Genomic DNA, 19,001 nt, shown 5'->3' with positions numbered 1-19,001 from the left:
TCCGCTTCTGTCTGAAAACAGAGGAACGCCAAAATGCCAAGGAATGATGAATGCTTGGTGACTATAGGGGCTGATTACTGATTGGCTGGATCTGCATGACGGACTGAGAATGGTGGAGCCTATGCCACAATCCTCTCATTATAAGTTGAGTTTCATGCTTCGATGTGGTCTTAATGTTACACATTAATTAGAAGTTGTAAACACTAAATGATAAAACCAAACAAAGCACATTCAATCTATCACATTTGCAAGATTTACAAATTGGAGTAGCAGAGATTTGTGTTGTCGTCTCTGCACAGCCACTATGGTAACACACCTGGCATTCTCACTTTGACAACACTTTCAGATGCTGCACATAGTCACTGCAGCACTGCTTGCCAGGAAATGACTACATTTATTAAAACCTGCCACAAACCACAAATTTTACTTTTAGATTTTGCACTGGGTAAGTTAACGCAACCTTATTGAGTTGTTTGTTATGGTTATAAAATTCACCAAATGATGATGAAATTTGTTATAGGCCTAAAAGTCATCGACAATTGAGTCAGCAGCTTGATTTTACTTGAATTCACTTGATACATTTTCGATAAATTTATCAACATCTGTGATTTGGGTTTTGAATCATGGGTAGCTCTGTATCGCAGCTGCATCTGTCTGGTGGCTGGTGTTTTACAGTATTTAGTACAATCTGCAGAAAAAAATGTTTTTATAAATAAGTCATTCATACTGACGGCCATAACCTAATTCTAAATTGTACATTTTCCAGAAGCCTCCTGTGTTTCCATGTTGAGTGGCTGCTACTCAGCTTTAGGGATGTTGGCTGGTTTTTCAGTCATCTCATTATCTCCCTCTCTCTCAAATATTTAACTGTTACCTTAATAATTGTCATCCTACAGGAAGAAACATAGAGCGTCAATACATAGAGAATGAACATTGAAGAAATCAATGTTCATATGGGACTTTTATAAAAAGAAACAATTCTTGGAATGTTTTCCTGTCACCAGCACATATTGGTAATTTCATTGATTCAATGCAGAGCTGGTCGAATGTCAACATTGACAAGCTTCATCCCTGTTTATGCCAGGAGAGCTTATGACGTAGGCATTTCTTGAAGAAACTGTCAATATCAATACAAACCTAATCCTCTTGAATTTCAATACTTCATTATTCCACATCATCCAGACAACACTGATTTATCTCATTTGCTTCATGCAGTCTCCCCCTCCTTTTGGAGGCGTGTTTTTGTCTTTGATTGCCTTTGAACATGTTTCATGGAATCAATCTCTCCCTCTCACTTTCTCCCTCTCGCTCACTTTCCACCAGTGTCTCCCTCCCTCGGGAGTGATGTCATGAGTTTAATTGCTGCCAGGTGACAAGGAGCTAGGAAAAACAGAATTAACCTTGTCAGCCCAAAGCCATCCCTCTCTCTCCTCCACTTCCTCTCTTCTATCCGATGCATCAATTAGAGTTAAGCCTCCGTAGCCCTGGGTTTCAACGGGCTCAGAGTCAGGTACACAAAGAAAGGGTAGAGGGAGATGTGAGAAGTACAGTAGAGAGGGGAACAGGGGGATTTACAGAGGGGGAAAAAAAAAGGAGAAACTGACAATCCGACAGGGCGGATGAGATGTGAGGACAAAGAAACAACACAATGAGCCAACGAAAGATAGACAGACAGACTTGGCAGATAGACTTGAGGAGGGATAAAGTGGGATTCAGTCGTAGTGGGAAGGGAGGGTGTTGGCATGTGGGCAGATACAGCCACAAAGAGAGAAGGGAAAGGAGAAAAATACAAGATGTGAGAAAGGAGATGCAAAAAAAAAACTATTTGGTAAAAGTGCTTCATAAAATAAAAATATTAAATAAATAATGTACCTTTGGTTTGGGTGGAAAAGCAGGCACTTAAAAAAAAATCATGCTGTGATAAAGATTTTTGCAAAAGTGTGGTATGAGACATCTGCAGTTTGAATCCAGACTGGGACTCTTTGTGCCTTCCTGTAATATAATAGCATAAAAAAACTAAATAAAAGTTGACTAAAAATTAATTTAATCTATCATTTGTTTCATTGAATTTATTTATCCAAGGTGATCAAACTACTAGTCTTGTTAACCGCAATGATTTAGCCTGTGGTCTATTTGCAAACAAAACTGCATTGAAAAAGGTCAATTAATAAGTGAAAAAGTTCTGTATAAAAGTTTATAACTGATCAACAACACAAAGACTTGTTTCCGTCTAGTCCCAGTGACAGTGGAGGCTGACTGAACAGAATGTCTTCACAAGCAGACTAACAAAGATTACTGTTTGAGTTTGGTTCACCTCACAGTAGTGTCTTTGTGTGGTCCTCTACACCCATGACGCCAGGCCTGTGCACCCTGACAGTGCGATAAAGGAACTCCAAACTTAACACACACACACACACACTAACCCTCTCTTTATCTCTGTCTCTCTCTCTCTCTCTCTCTCTCTCTCTCTCTCTCTCTCTCTCTCTCTCTCTCTCTCACACACACACGCACTTATTCACACACACACACACACACACACACACAACGAACCTCTGAGCCTCTAGTGCATCTCGGTTACAACCCTTTCACCATCTCCAATAGCATTCTTATCATCTGCCCTTTTGCTCAGTCACTTTCTTTTTCTTTGTTTCTGACCCACAGACACACAGCAAGCCTTCACTCTACAGGTGTGCATTTGGGTGAGGGTCACATATTAAATGTTCACTGTCAGATACTCTCAGTGATGATAGAACTGCTCTACGTGGCCAAGTAAATATTTCACAAGAGTAACAAATGAACCATTTATGCATTTTACTAGGGAACCGACCGGGACAGTCACACAAACTGTTTCAGCTTTTACACAACCCACAGTACCAACGTACCAGCACTAACTAAAGATCCTCTCTAAATAATAAGAAAGCTAATGGTTACAATCCACAAAACCATTTCACATCAAACAGACTGGCAGCGTTGAATGGTAACTATTTAGTCACCATGACATTTTATATGCATGTTAATGATCCCCAAAGAATGAGTCCTAATGACTTTGGTGATCCCCTGACTTGTATGTTCCCCCACTTCAATGTTGAAATGTTTGGTTCAGAGTGACTATCTCCAAGACTATGGTATGGGATGCCATTCAAATTACGATGTTCCAGTGTCGCATACAATATAGAGCCTACAGGTACATTCAGTATGCTCTCTGGCAATAATCCTCCTGAATGAAGGTTGTAGTGTTTTAACAGTTTGCTGACACAGTTTAAGAGGTTTGGTAGTTTGTGGGGCAGTTGTTGTATGATACAGAACCCACAGATCTATTACAACCTTTATTATGCTAGGATTGTCAACTGTCGTATTAGAATACATTAGCTAGTTATAGTTATAACCTGGCAAATTAGTCTTGTATATATTGTATATCTATATATTTGGATCTCACAGTTTATAGTTCAGGCTCAGGTCCTCAGGCCAATGAGGTTGAGAGGTTCTTAGCAGTATACACCTATTCCTATGACTGCCCTCTTCAGGACAGAGACCTCAGATACTGTACCCGATGAATGACTCTCCTTGTCTGGGGGGTTACAGACTCATGCTTCTGCTCGCGTAATGTCCCTATACGCCTAACGTCCCTTTAGGAGTTCACATTCCATATTCCTTTGTCCACTGATTTCCTGAGTAGCCTACTGCAATCATCCCTGTAGATGGTAAAAACCTCCAACATGCAGCCCTCCCCCATCTGAGGAACAAGAGTCTCTGTTTGATGAAACTAAAGTTAAACTGTTGTTGTCATTTCAGAGGGAAATCAGACAGGATGATAAGTTGCTCAGTTTGGCCGGTTTGGCCAACTCTCAGAAGACAGGAGCCTTTACAAATCATGTCCAAAAAAATGAATTTATCACTGGTGGACTCCAGTCAAGGTGCACACGCAGGATGAACCTGAGGGTCACAACAAAGTGTCTGAATACTTATCTCAATGGGATTTTTGTTCCTTATATATATATTTTTTATATTTATTTTTCCCTGTGATCTTTGGTAATGATGTTGATTGAAGAGGGTAATTGGATTTTTTTTTTTTATCAGCAACATAAAATGGAATACTTTCTGAATGCACTGCTAGTAACGTTTTGTGGTGTTTTGTATCATTATCTGTCTCAAAAAGCAGCTAGAAAAGCACCAAACTTCTTCACACAAATCTGAAATTAAAGTCAATCTTATATTAATTGGATGTGTCTTTGTTTTTGCCACAACCTCAAAATCGCATGCCCTTTACTTCGTCTCGATAGTTTATATTTTATTAAATGTATATAAAATCTTTCTTTTTACCTGCTCCAATACTGTTCTCCATCTGTGTAAATTAAAAAATAACATGACACTGTAAGCTGCAGTTTTTGACACAAATTTCTATTTGCCATTTCCCTGCAGGCCCAGCTGTCAGACAAAATGCAAAACTGGGTTTCAACATGTTGAGTTATATGATATCTATTTACGAGACAATAACACAAGTTGTAGTTTTTATAAGTCTGATTTGCTTGGCTCTACCAATTATTCGTTGTGTTGCTATCTGCTCAAAAATACTAAATAAAAACAAGATAATGAGAGGTGGAGTAGGTCATAATATCATGACAGCTTAACTGTCAAATGTACTGTTAATTAGCTTAATATGCTTACAACTGCATACATTACACCGCTTAGCTTGTTAAAATATGTGAATGGGGATGACTGATCAAGCATTTACTGACACGCAGCCATATGTGCTCACAGCAACCTCACCAGACGATGCAAACAGCAGGGGGTGGCTGGGTGTGCAAGTTCAGAGCAGAGCTAATTAAATAAAGAAGCTAGTATGTCTGCTATCTTATCATTGTGTCTCTCCCAATTACCCCCTCTTCCCTTTCCTGCCCCTCCTCCCCACCTGTCCCTGTTTCCAATATAGCTTAATTTGTTTCCAACTCCCCCCCTCAGTCACTCTCTAACTCTGGGAAAATATTTCAACAACAACAGCGCATGCATCCTTGATGTTTGGTGTGTAGCTCTGGCACACACTAGGGGTGGGTTACTTGTCTGCTGGAGAAACTGGAGGCAAGATTTAGTCTGCTCAACCATTACCCCCTCCTGTGTCACCCTCAGTCTGTAGCACTTAACTAACTTTCACAGGCTGATAAAAATATAATTGCTGCCCCAAGGGTGGGGGACTACAAATACATTAGCACCACAAAGAGAAGAGCTAGGATCACATTACCCATAGCACAGACACTATAGTCTCCAGCCTGGAAAAAATAAATATATATATCAGGTCAGACACCAGATAGAAAGAGAAGAAAGAGAAAAGGCTGCACGCTTATGTGCATACATTGAACTGTGAGTAGAACATGTCGCAAAGTAGTATTGTCAGAGACCCAGAGAAAGGAATATGCTCAATTTCTTTTATTTGTATATCTTGTATTTTGTCAAAGGACCTCATCTGCTGCCGTGCTCCATTGCAGACCAATAACACAGGCCAGGAGGAGTGGGGGAGTGTGGGATGCAGAGGGAATCAGGCAAGCATGACTCATGTCGCAGAAAAGCTTTTCTCGTGAAAGAGGAGAAGTGGAGGCGATGAAGGAGTGGGAAGGACTCACGCAAAGGCCTTTAGCTTGTGCCATGGTCTCAGTCTTTGTATTAACTTTACACACTGAAGACACTTTTTGTACGTAGCATTTCCCTTTGTTTTCTGAAATGTCTTGCTCAGACCTATGGGGCCATTACTGTGGCTCACAGATTCAGTAGCTTCTGCCATAGCAGAATCTATCAAAATCCACGTGGTAAATGAAACAAAGTCTCACCCGAATTGTAACTGATGACTTAGCGTATACATCCATCCATCCAAGAGCTCTATCTGGGCAGTTGTGACTCAGGAGTAGGAGCCTCTGATGGGTCTTCATGGGTCCATCCAAACATTAGGACCTGAGACCCGACCTGGGACCCATACAGTTTTGGATTTCTTTGGTTTTATACAGTGGGTCAGGTCCCGTAAATTTTGTGTAATAACGTAAAAGACCCGAGAAGAGTTTGCCCCATCAGCAGCAGACATTAACGATGTGAGTCCTGTGTGTGTGTGTGTGTTTGTGTGTGTGTGTTGCCTTTGACATCCGTCACTTTGACAATAAATGGACTTTTAATCTGATATCACAGGTAGATGAAGTTAGCCATGCTGCTAGTTTAATTAGCAAAAGAGGAATACCAGAAGAGCTGGATGTATTTCACGGAGGATGGATTATATGCATAAAGAACAGGCACAGGGCAGAAGGCTGCTAACATTACATTAGGTAACACACAAAGTTCGGGTCAGACACCTTGTGAATTAATGTTAACTTATTAAGCAATCAGATGTGACATCGGTGTCGATGTGTCTCCGAGCCGGGTACGGGTCCAGCATTTTTCAGTTCTGCACAGGTCGGGGTCCCAGCTTTAAAATGATAGACGGCTCCAGGTCAGGTTGGGTTGAACATATCCGGGTCTTTGTTGTTTTTTTTGGGACGTGGGAAAAACTCTACCTCTGATGAACCCTTCCTAGTAATGACAGTAAGACTTTATAGAGGACAGTCTGTGCGAATTCTGAGTTACTACTGATGCATCATGTGGAACTGCATGTTGATGGAGTCTGATCAATCAACTGACCAGTCAATTTTCAGTGGGAAGGAAATACTGTAGCCTTCCGTTGTTGAACTCAGCAAGACTGCAGTCAAAACCATTTTAGGTTTAGCTAAAGCATGCTGTGCTTTTAACAGTTATTACCAGTTTCATAGCAACAGCCGGAGCCTTGACTGTTGCCTGTCTGTAACATCTGCTGAGTGCTGCTGGCTACGAACGACAGAGGTGCTCTGCAGACTGAAAGGCCCAGGGAGGCAAGGCAAATCAAATAGCTAAGCCTCAGAGCTGCTTTTAGTAACACACAAGAGGACACACACTGTTTTTTTAGTTGCTTTCCCACTTTTTATTGTTCAACTTTATATCTTCAGATAAACTTTGTGAATGCTTGCGGCAAACGTAAACTCTGTGCCAATCACTGGAAGGTCCTCGTTTACTCTACACAAATGTTTAAGTGTTTCTTTAGTTTCTCTTCAAATTACTGAAATGTACTTTGACAGAAACGAGCCAGAAATCAAGCGATGAAACTGCTGCACCTCAACAATAGACCTCTTTAGTTCTTTAATCTGTTTGTAGGTCAACTACAACCAATCTGAGGGAATTCAAGGTCACCATATGTGGTCTCCAGATAAAGATCTATGTCACTACAAGAAAAAACTAAAAAGGAGGGAATTGCCAATGCAGTGAAATTACTCTTCCATTAAGTTTGACCTCTACAGGTTTTGGCAAAAAGATTGTGTTTCTCTGTCACATCTCCAAGACAGCTGCAATTTCATAAGTATGGGTTCTAAAAATAGACATGAAGGCAATTGTTGAAGTTTGCATTTGGACCATTGGAAATGACAATGGCCGAGTTTTTCTCAGTTGTATTCATTTCTTTCTAGTGCTTCCTCTGTGCTTTGTGGGTCCCATTCCAGTGTGAGCTGACTCCACATTAATGCCAGGAACATGGTGAAATTGATTTGTAGCTAACAGCAAAACCAGGTCTTACCCTGTTGTCACTTCAACCAAATATGAAGTTCAAGAGGGGAAATGGCTGCCACACTGGCTGCATGTGTAGCATGTGACTGCGTCTGTAGTTCACACAGGGATTGTGTCTTCTGCATGTCTGCAGTGGAGCACCTACAGGAGGCTACTGGTATCAATACTGTATTTCCTCGAATAAAAGTAGAGCAATGTTTGTGACATATTCGACATAAAAACAATGAAACTGTTTTGAAAGAAAATTTCCACTGTTCTAGTCTGATAACATGGGCGCCGAAATAAACAGAAACGCACCGCTCCCGCACCCAGTGTGGCCCAGGCGTTGGGTAATAAGGGTACAAAGACACAAATTATCTTTGTGAGTTGAGTTCACAAGAAACTAAACATGAAAAGATGTGACATTGCTTTTTAGGCTGAAATGTGGGTACATAAGGACATTTAGATTGTGGCCCACTTACAACAGCGACTTCAATGGTAGGTCAAACCAAGGTCAGCTGCAGAAGGGAGAGACTGGGGGTGTGGTTGGGGGAACAGTGCCAGGTAATATGCCCTTTATCTATGAATGTAAGTGGGATAAATGGCTCGACTCTCTGCAAGAGGTGCCCAAGGCTCCCACTGGATTGTCTCCCTTTGAACAATGGTGTGTGAGAGAAATTAGTTGGGGCCTGAGGTGCCAAATTCCATCAATCCGGCTTCGTTCCCCTGGATGACCATTTCCTCTCAGCCCAGAGAGCAAATGTTGCCATGTCGCAACAACGTTTTGCTGAAGTGTTCTCCCCCTGACAGGATGTCCAAACCTCATACAACATCATGTGGAGATTTTCTCAGGGATGATGCTGCAATCACGGCCCCATCGAATCGAAGGAAATCAAAACAAAGAATTATTTCCCAAAAACTGGATTATTACCTTGGGGAAACTTCCGGGGATTACCGTGAGATCTGGTCTGTTTTTCTTTTCTTTTAGTCAGAGGTGGAGAGAATGGGGTGGTTTGTTGTTAGTTTTTTTAATTGGGGACTACATTAAACAGACGATTTCATTTGATGAACTGGGGAATTATATGAACGTGGGGTTTGGAGGAAACATATTGTATGTGAATTTTTTGGGGTTGAGATGTTTTGCACACATTACATATTATTATATATATTTTTTTTTTTCATAATTTAGGGGGACAAAGAGTATGGTATCTGATCTTATTTCGTCTAGTTTGTTTGTTGTAAGAAGGTCAGCTGGCGGCGTCCGTACACAGCGTGACAGATCCACCCGTTCTCCTTCAGAATAGCGTGTGTGGTTTCTTTCTTCCTATTTATCCTGGGCCGGAACCTGAGCCCACGGACCAGCGTGTGTTGAATGCACTGTCAGTGTCTGTAAAGATTTTGTTCATGTTGACAGCTAAACTAAGCTCAGTGATGTTTGCTCTACAATAAACAGCAGAGGAGAATGAGCTAATGCAATGCAATCTCTGTAAAATAGGTATAATTAAAAACAAAACAGAATAATTTATTTTAATTATTTCAGTTAGTAGGCTCCAAAATATGGAAGAAGGAAATGCAATGGTGACCAGCAAGTTCAGCCTGGGTCTAGATGTAAGGGACAAGTGGTTTAGCTGTTTCTCCTTCACTGCAGCAGAGACGAGAACCTGTGGCAACTGAAAAACATAATGAACACACACCAGCCTCAGATTAATATCAGTGCTATCTGCTCAGACAGCAGATATTGACCAAACATGGAAGTGTGTGAACAGTATGACAAGTACCCATGTTTGGGCTGATGGTAGGAATGTTGACCATTATCATCATTATCTGTCAATCCTAATCTAATTTCCCATGTCAGTGCTCATTTTTCACATCAGTAAAATCATTTTTTAATCATATTTCCTCTTGCCTAAAATCAGTACGTGGCTTGGGGGTATTTTAAAAATTTTAATTTGTTTTACAGAGCAAAAATGTATTATTTACAATGCTAATGTGATGTTTTGTAGCATTAAACATTTTTATAAACTAATAACTAAAAACTAATTTAATAATAATCCACAATGACAAATACACTGGTTTTAGTATTGAAACATCACAGATTCAATCAAGGTTATCTTTTCAATTTACCTTTGAGGAACAGAAGACATAGATTCAGAGCCAGGTGTTATTGCCTAACTTTTGGAGATTTTGTATTATGGTTTACATGGATAGGGGAAGTGTGCTGGAGAGTCCAATTTCAAAGCTGGCGGAGTCCTGCCTGCCCTCTGCTGTGCCTGTAGCTGGGAGAGAGTTGGCTCTGTGGCTGCTGCTGTAATTACATTAATGCAAACATCAGTGTTACACACCCCCCTTGCACGGCCCTATAGGGTGTACATCAAACCACCACTGACCCAAATCAATCGAAAAGAACACATAATAAACAACAGAATGCAGGGGACATATTGACATTGTTATTAATTAAAAGACAAAGACAGAACCATGACAGCACAACAAAACTAAATCCCAGGCTGAGAGGCAGAAGGAGCAGTAGTCCCTGCTGCGGGCCTCTCTTCAGCATTTCATCCCCAGGTTTTAAACCTCATTAAAGACTGATCAGCAGCTTTGAAATATGGCCAGCAATGTCAAATCAACTATCAACTCCTTTGTTCTGTAGGAGCATTGTTGATGTGACAAGAGACCCTGAGTGCTCTTATGTTACAAACAGTGTAGCTATACGCAAATCTGATCTGATAGGCTTCATGATAACTTTACCTTTTCAAAATTCCCGGCCCCTTCTGTTTACTCTTGTCAAAACAAACGCAACGTAGTGCTGACTGGAGCAAGTGGATAATTACCCAGTTGGATTAATCACATCCCAGCTAATGCTGACATCATCAGCTCACTCTCTCTTGGACGGATGGAGACAGGAAGGGGTGGGGGCGGGGAGACAAAGGGAGACCAGGAACAAGCCATCTCTTTTTTCCTTGCTGAGCTTTGATTTAGTTACTGATAGGGAAAATAGGGAAGTCGGAGGGTCCAGGGGGAGTTGGACAGGTTAACGTCACCTCCTTTTGCCTAGAACCCTGTTTCTCCTTTTTTCTTCTTCGTTTGTCTGGGGATACTTGTTCACATAAGGTTTCTTTTTTTTTCACATCTGGCACTAAATTCAAAGTAAAGTGAAAAAAATAAGTCAGTACATCAGTTTTTAAAGAAGCCTCTAAGGATGTGTTAGAAATTCCATCACTCTGTGAATAAACCGGCAGGGCAGCTCTCATCAATCTCATCCGCCTAAGCTTCAGATATCAAGGTTTTGTCAACTATCTTAAAAGCTGATCATGCTGGATCCAATGTCACCACCTAATATAGAGCAGTACCTGTCTAACTACTCCCGCTTGTGTCTTCCTGTGTTATTTTGTATGTCTTCATCTGTCTCTTAGTTCCTTTGGACTTCCGTACCTTAAATGTGGCTCCAAGCCAACTAACTGGTTCCTACTGAAGACAGAGATCTTTGTAAAGTGGTCATAAATACTTAATCATTTTTGAAAAGGTTTGTGATGACCCGCTGAGCAGGCCTCATCTGCAGGAGCCCGATGGGAGGAGTTTGGTTGTCATGTGGATTCGTCTCATCTGGTCTGGCTGCAGCATATAAGCTGCTTCTTCATCATGCAGTAAGAAGGCATTAATTCACAGAAACTGTATTTTTTCTGCGTTAAGACTCTGCTCCTCTCAGACAATTTAAAAATCGAAAGCAATTAACCAGGTTGCAGAAAAGAAATGTGTAGCCCCAGATCCACAGCAACAATAGGTGCGTTCGACTTTATACAGCTCTGTGCTGCGCTGACTTAAAGGGCCCATATTGTGTAAAATACATTTTCTGGGCTTTTCTATCCGTAGTTACTTGAAGGGGGTCAGTAGGTACCCTCACAGTATGAAAACAGTCACTCCGTGGACTTATTGCTCCTCTCTGTGTGTCTATCATTCGCGCTGCGCACTGCCAACTGAACTGAGCCAAACCGAGGGCGGCCGGCCATCTCATCCGGCTCTCCATACATTGATCTTAGTTCACAATTTTTTTTTTGTTTGCATGAGATTGCACGTGTCCGAGGACCTTGTTTGTGTATGTGAGTGTGTGTGTGTGTGTTTGCAGCACGAGAGACAAGCTGCTGCTATGAAGAAAGATTTTACTCATTTGACAAAAGTATCGATCATTGGTGATCAGTGTTGATATTGTGGTGTCATTTCAAACAATTCTATGTTTAAACTTTAGATCAACCTAATGAGTGTGTATATGCGTCTGTGTGTGGCTGCCAATCAGCGTGCACGAGAGAGAGGAGTGTGTGTGTGTGTGTGTGTGTGTGTGTCAATGAGATGTCACACTTATATGAACACACCGTAAAGAGACTTTACTAGTTTGTTAAATAAAATACAATTATTGCGATGATTTTCGTTTTCTTCAATCCAATCCAGTCAATCCAAGCATTGCTCAGATTGGTCTATCTGGTTTTATAGCCCAGAGTGACTGCTCTGTCAACCAGTAGGTTGTGTTTGGCTCCTCTGGTATTTCTACCAATTCCTTTTTGCTCATGTATTGAGCCATGGGGCTACTCATTTTAGCCACTATGGTGCCTTCCAGGCAGGTTATTGGCCGGTAGTTGGATGGGACTGCTCCCTTTTGGGGGTCCTTGGGGGCCGTTGTCCGTTGACCCAAGGGGGTTGTTGTTCTTGCCACACTGACGCTACGAGAAGTATAAAGTGTCAGACTTGACGTCTGTGTTTTGAACTCCACCCCTGCAGCTGCCGGCAAATCACGTCAGTGGATCACGTCAGTGGATCACGTCAGTGGATCATGTAGCTGCAGTCAGACCAAGGTGTTACGTGAAGTCCAAACGGCATCAAACTTACACCTTCATGTCTTCAGTGATCATACAACCTGAACCTAACAGCCCTTCTCAGCCTCAATAGATAATTCCTGTAGAAGACAGAACTTGAAGACAGGAGCTGGGACTGAAGTTGCCTTCAGGGACAGTGAGTCTTGGTCTCTTGGATTTGAAAATCACGCTTTGGACTCTTTCTCTATCCATCCCTGTCCTTTGGTTTCTCCTCCTTTCCCTTTATCCCACTGCTCTTCCTGAAAATCACTCCCCAGCTGTCCGTCTGTCAGCTCCTCTCAGGAGAGCTCACTAGGCCAGAGTCACGGATGCTCCCTTTGAACCGTCAGGGACGTGCTTACCTTGTCCTCAATGCGTGTTGGCTCCCTCAGCACACGCCCCTCACATCTCTCTTTTTTTTGTCTCTCTCCCTGTGTCACCTCTCATCATGTCATCTGCTTGCCCTCCTCTTTGCTCATCTACCTTCATCAGTTTTCATCTCTAGCCCTCCATCCCCTCGCTGTGAACCTCACTTTTTACCATAATTCTATGATACAAATATGATAACAGGAAACGGGTAAAAAGGATGAGCACATTTATTGAGATCTCTTTTAGATGCGTATTCTCTTTGCAGTTGAATGTTGACCTTGGGACTTTGAGCTTTTGCTGCCTTCCTTATTGCTACTGCTGAGGGTTTCATTACATTGCCATTGCCAGCTAATAAGATACAAGAGGTGTTTTTTAATGGCGTGAGCCTCTCACTTGACACTGAAAGTATGGACCAGGATGGCCCCATTTGAAGGAACCTCAGATATAATAAAAGGTAATGAAGAAAATATGATGAAGCATCATCTCAGTAGTCCCTGTCTATTAAAGCTGTCTATTACGAGGCCAATGAGAGTTTTGTTTTTTTCGATTGTAACAATGCAGGGTTGAGCAGATTATTGGGCCTGTGGTTTTTATGAACATCAACTACAAATAGTCTCCCCACAAATCAGTTTTATGCTGTTTTGGGACGACTGCTGTGTTTAATGGAGAACAACAAGAGAAGGAATAGGGCCTAAGAAAGAGAATAAAGGACACAAATCTGTTTTAACCCTTAATAGCCACTGGTATTTAAGTAGTCCAAGAGAAGGTCATTAACTATCCAGTTGTATTGTAACTACATTTTTGTAAAGCATTTTACTTTTGAATTGCTACATACATTGTCCGCTAACTAATAAAATTAACAACATTTTTTGACTAATGACTTGTTATATTTTGTTAAAGTCAAACAAGACTACATGTGCTATTGTCCTGCAGGTGCAATGGCAGCTTTAGGTTATGAATCTGGAGTTTTTCAGAACACTGCTGTTTTATGGGTGAGTGAGCTGCCAACAACTTGTAGAATGTTGGATCATTTAACACTTGTCTTCATCGTACAGCAGCAGAAATGATGTTTCATCCACAGTTTCTGATTCAACAGAGGGACTGTGTGTAGCTGTATACGTGGACAGCACAACAGCCAGTTTTCATAAATGATTTACATCAGAGCGACAGGATTGGTCAGAACGTACCAGTAAATATTGCTCTGTTATTCAAACATCAGACTAGAAAGCTTTTACTCAGATTCCAGGTTTAGCAGAAAATCATCCATAGTAATGGAGCATTCATCTGCTCTCAAGAAAAGAGAGCACATTTCTCCAGTATTAGCTTCGCTACACTGGCTTCCGGTTAAATCTAGAATAGAATTTAACATTATCCTCCTCACCTTCAAGGCCCTTAACAATATGGCACCATTATACCTCAAAGAGCTGATAGTACCTTACCAACCCACTAGAGCACTGCGCTCCCAGAATTCAGGCTTACTTGTCGTCCCTAAAGTCTCTAAAAGTAGAGTAGGAGCCAGAGCTTTCAGCTATCAAGCTCCTCTCCTGTGGAATCATCTCCCACTTTCAGTTCGGGAGGCAGACACCATCTGTACGATTAAGAGTAGACTTAAAACCTTCCTTTTTGATAAAGCTTATAGTTAGAGCTGGTCCAGGCTTGTCTTAGACCCGCTCTTAGTTATGCTGCTATAGGTCTAGAAGGTCGGGGGACACATGACACACGGAGCTTCTCTTTCCAGCTTCTCCTTCCTCTTCTCAATCGTTATCACATCAAAGTAATTCATATCCCATCAATACATGTTACTGACGTGACTTCTTCCCCGGAGTCCCTTTGCCGTATCGGCTGCAGATCCAGGGCCGCAGCTGCAGCCACATCGCGGATTAGGATCTGTGGATCGCGTATCAGAGATCGTAATGGTGGATCCAGTATGGTGGATCCAGTATCGTGCTGGCTGATCATGATAATAATGGCGGATCCTTTATCGTGTTGGCATCAGATACTGGTGGTGGACCACGACCGAGGTGGCAGCTGATGATGGATCCTGATGGCGGCAGTGGACAATGACTGTGGACTATAGTGGCATCCGATCTTGATGGTGGATCATGATCTTGCTGGCTGCTGACCATAGACTATGATTGCAGCAGGACTGCTTGATACATAGTATTTCTCATCAGATACTCGACCATTAATGACATTAATCCACCAATTCACTGACCTTCAGTTATGCTTCAAAATGTTTACCCTTATCAATGCTGCTAAAACCTTTATCTTGATGTTCTCCTTTACACTTGACATCTATTGCACTTGTGTCCGTCCTGGGAGAGGGATCCCTCACATGTGGCTCTCTGAGGTTTCTACCTTCTTTTTACCCTGTTAAAAGGGTTTTTAGTAGTTTTTCCTTACTCTTGTTGAGGGTTAAGGGCAGAGGATGTCACACCTTGTTAAAGCCCTATGAGACAAATTGTGATTTGTGAATATGGGCTATACAAATAAAATTTGATTGATTGATTGATTGATCTGCGTGAGCTCCATCAAATCTGTCATGGCATTTATATAATGCTCTTAAATAAAGTTGACATTCTGCAGGCAGACAGGCAGGCAGACCAGCAGACAGACAGACAGACAGAGCTCCTCAGCAGCAACAACGCTCAGTAAAATTGTTTTGGAGTGTCATTATTTTGCCAAACAAATTATTAATATGGCACAAGGTAGCGAAAATGCAAAGAGGGACACTGCAAGAAGAAACACAGACCAATTAGCCTGTTTTTGAACTTTGATCATTGATATGAGGTAAAAATTACTCTTTAAAATCAATTCCATCAATCATTTTCAAATAATAAACACCTTAACGCTTCAGAATGAATAATTAGTTTGAACAACCATACATTTTTCATTAGTGTCAAAGACTTACTGTCTATTTGAGTCCAGTACTGGAACATTGAGTAGACTCCCTGAACCTGCCAGTCGTATTAACTTAACTTGTTGAGTTATACAAGAGGCATTCACACTCATCAGTATTAACGCTGAGCTGCTTGGGAAAGTCGGTGTCAATGAGATGCTGCAATGTAGGAGAATATAGTGGTAAAAGAGTAATAGTGTCAGGACAAGACACAGTAAGACAATGGACATAAAGGATTTGAGAAGAAACAAAGAAAGAAACAGAGAGGAAGGAGATGGGGGAACAAACGAGGAGGGGCGGGGTAGGGTGGGGCTTCATTTTTGAAACAATGAAAAATTCATAGCACCTTCACTGGCTGCCAGCCTGAATCAAAGGAGGATATGCATCGCTGATGGGCCTTGCAGAAATAAAATCAATTTATCTCTGATTTCACGCAGGGGGTTAAAAATATCCCCATCACTTATTTATGTCTGTGTCATCCCTTGACACCCCTGAGAGTGAGGTGACATCCCAACTGCAGGAAGCCATGCTGATTTCTCCACCCTTCAAGGATGCAAATTCACACAGATACCAGCTAAAGGGTCTGAACATGACATCTACATCACAACTAATACGTAGAGTTGCCTCTCAGAGGACAAACTCTGCACCTGTGGTGTTAAAAGAAATACAAATCATATCCTTTGCATGTCGACCAAATACTAAAGATTTTGTCATAATTTTGTGTAACAACACATAATATTACTGACTTTATATAATAAAATTATATTTCTTTATATATACTGTATATATATATATATATATATACACACATGATTATTTATAATTAAATAAAGTTCGTAAATAGAACATATTATTGGTACACTCTTCCCTATTGAGAAAAAAACCAGCCCATAGAGTATGGCGGTAAATTAGTTAATCCGCAGATCATTTGGGATTTTATCCACCCCCTCCACAAAATCCAATTCATGTGCCAAGGGCTTTTTGCTGGGATTATCAATTGCATCCGGAAAGCCAAAGACATCCTCAGTCTCTTACTCAAATAGCTCCTTCAACAGCTAGTGTTGCTGCTCTTCCATTTGCTTTGCAGTTGAGTACCAAGATTCCAAACTTTTATTTAAAATTGAAAAGTAATTATACTGCAAATAAGGGTGCCTGTTTTATCAGCAGATACAGAAAATGCAAATATTGAAATATTACTAAAATTAGTAGCAACATGTGCAAATATCCTGAAAAAAATACTCATCAATGAAGATAAGAAACTGGCACCAAGCTAATATTGACCAAAACATCCCAATTTAGAAAGACAGTTCCCCAGAGACCGTAGCAATCACAATAATCAAATATTACAAAAGTGGCTAAAATAATACACCTCACTGATAAAGCATAAAGATGAAAACAATATTACGTTACATTAACTTGCCCTTTAGACTGTTTTTCCTATTTTTGATTATTGTGTTACCTTAACTGATTAGTAATATAAATATCATTGTCAAACTAAAGTGTGAATTTTGATGAATTAATTATTATTATGCATAAAAGATAATGCCATTAATCAATCTTACCACATTACTCAACTCTTCATGCAGGAAGGGGACAGTTCTGTGTGGGATGTCGTCTATCTGTGTCTGGTCCATATAAGCTACTCTTGTTGTTTTTTGACAACTAAAAAACCCAAGCACAGTCCCACAATAATTAACCTTTGCTTTACACCCATGGCCACAAAGACATGCATTCTATCAACTAATGAAGTCCCCTTTTCCATCATTGTTCAGTAATTGCATAGTAATGGGCTTGCCCTTCCACCACAAGCTGTATGATATCCACCACATGTTAGATCATTAGAAAAAAGTGAGTCTCTCCACTGAGGGCATCAGATAACAAAGGTGATACTCCATCTGTTAGAGACACACAGGGACAGTGGAGTGTTGAGCACACACACACACTTATGCATACACTCAGTGCTGAGCTCAGTACCAGCATGTATTTATTGAAGAATACATTAAATGGGAGATACAATTGGCCACCGTCTGAGCACAATACATATTTGGCTGACTGTGAAACTCCATAGAAAAAGATGGATGTACATGACTGGAAGGAAAATAAACCAGGCGAACAACCAGCTTAGGGAGTTTGCCAGGATTAAAAAAATGTGATAACAACAATGTAACCACACATAATTAATATATTACCTGCTGAATAACTATAACAGCAACGACAACATTTACTGAACAACAGCAACCAATTTTTCAATCAATCCAAATAATTAAACAAAGATATATTATTTAACAAACAAAAGTAATCAAATAGCAAATATTAATAACACTTCAATACAAAGCAGAGTGTCAATGGTAATCATCAATCAGCACACACTGACCAATTAGCAATCAATCATGAGGAATTATCTCTAGTCTGTGCTCCTGAAGCTCCTTTGTCTGTTCGTCTGCTCTGCGTTAGGAACACTTCCTGTACCTGTTTCAATGTAAAAGAACATTTCTGTTGGCTGAATCCATTCGTTTGTTTTAACAAGGTTGTTCTTGTTAGTTTAATGATGCACAGCTTCATAGGGTAAAGTCAAGGCATTCAGATAAGTAGGCTTTATAGAACTACTCTTATTCAAGAAAATAGAGTAGTCGTATAGCTGAACTCACATAGCAGCTCTGCAGCAGACACACAGCAGACACACAGCAGACACACAGCAGCAGCAGACACACTCCATGTGTGTGCCTGTGAGACGCACAAGATCAGCATCATCATGAACTGCACACGCATCCATTGTGGCCCAGGCATTAGACTTTGCACCGCCGCTGAGAATAGATGTCTCAAAACCATATATGAAATAATGATGAAAAATGTAAATGAAACATTTGAACTAATTGCTCCCAGGCCAGTAGAGGTAAACTGGCACTACAATTATGCTTGTTGTATTTAAGGCAGGAACATTAGCAACTTGTGTGAGTAATTCTTAGCCATCTGAAGGTAGAAGGACACACAGTGATACATCTGCAGCCTCTGGTTTGAGAAGCACCATGCCAAAGTGCAGAGCCGCTGTGTTAACCTTTATTAAACCAAGTGCAAATGACAACAGGATGCTACAAAGTAACCCTGTACAATGCTACACACATCAGACTGCGTCGTTATGACTCAGTACTTTGTTGATTAAGTGGGGGACGTCAGATTAAAGTGGCTCATCAGTTCTGTGTGTCATTACGTCCTTTTCAAATTTCTTATTAGCAAAAGTAGCATTTCACAGTGCAAACGCCTTAATGTCACATTTTAGGACATGATGTGAATATTAATGATGTGAG

This window comes from Hippoglossus stenolepis, chromosome 13, assembly GCF_022539355.2.
Source record: "Hippoglossus stenolepis isolate QCI-W04-F060 chromosome 13, HSTE1.2, whole genome shotgun sequence".
Classification (NCBI taxonomy): Eukaryota; Metazoa; Chordata; class Actinopteri; order Pleuronectiformes; family Pleuronectidae; genus Hippoglossus; species Hippoglossus stenolepis.
Note: the sequence above shows the minus strand (reverse complement) of the source record.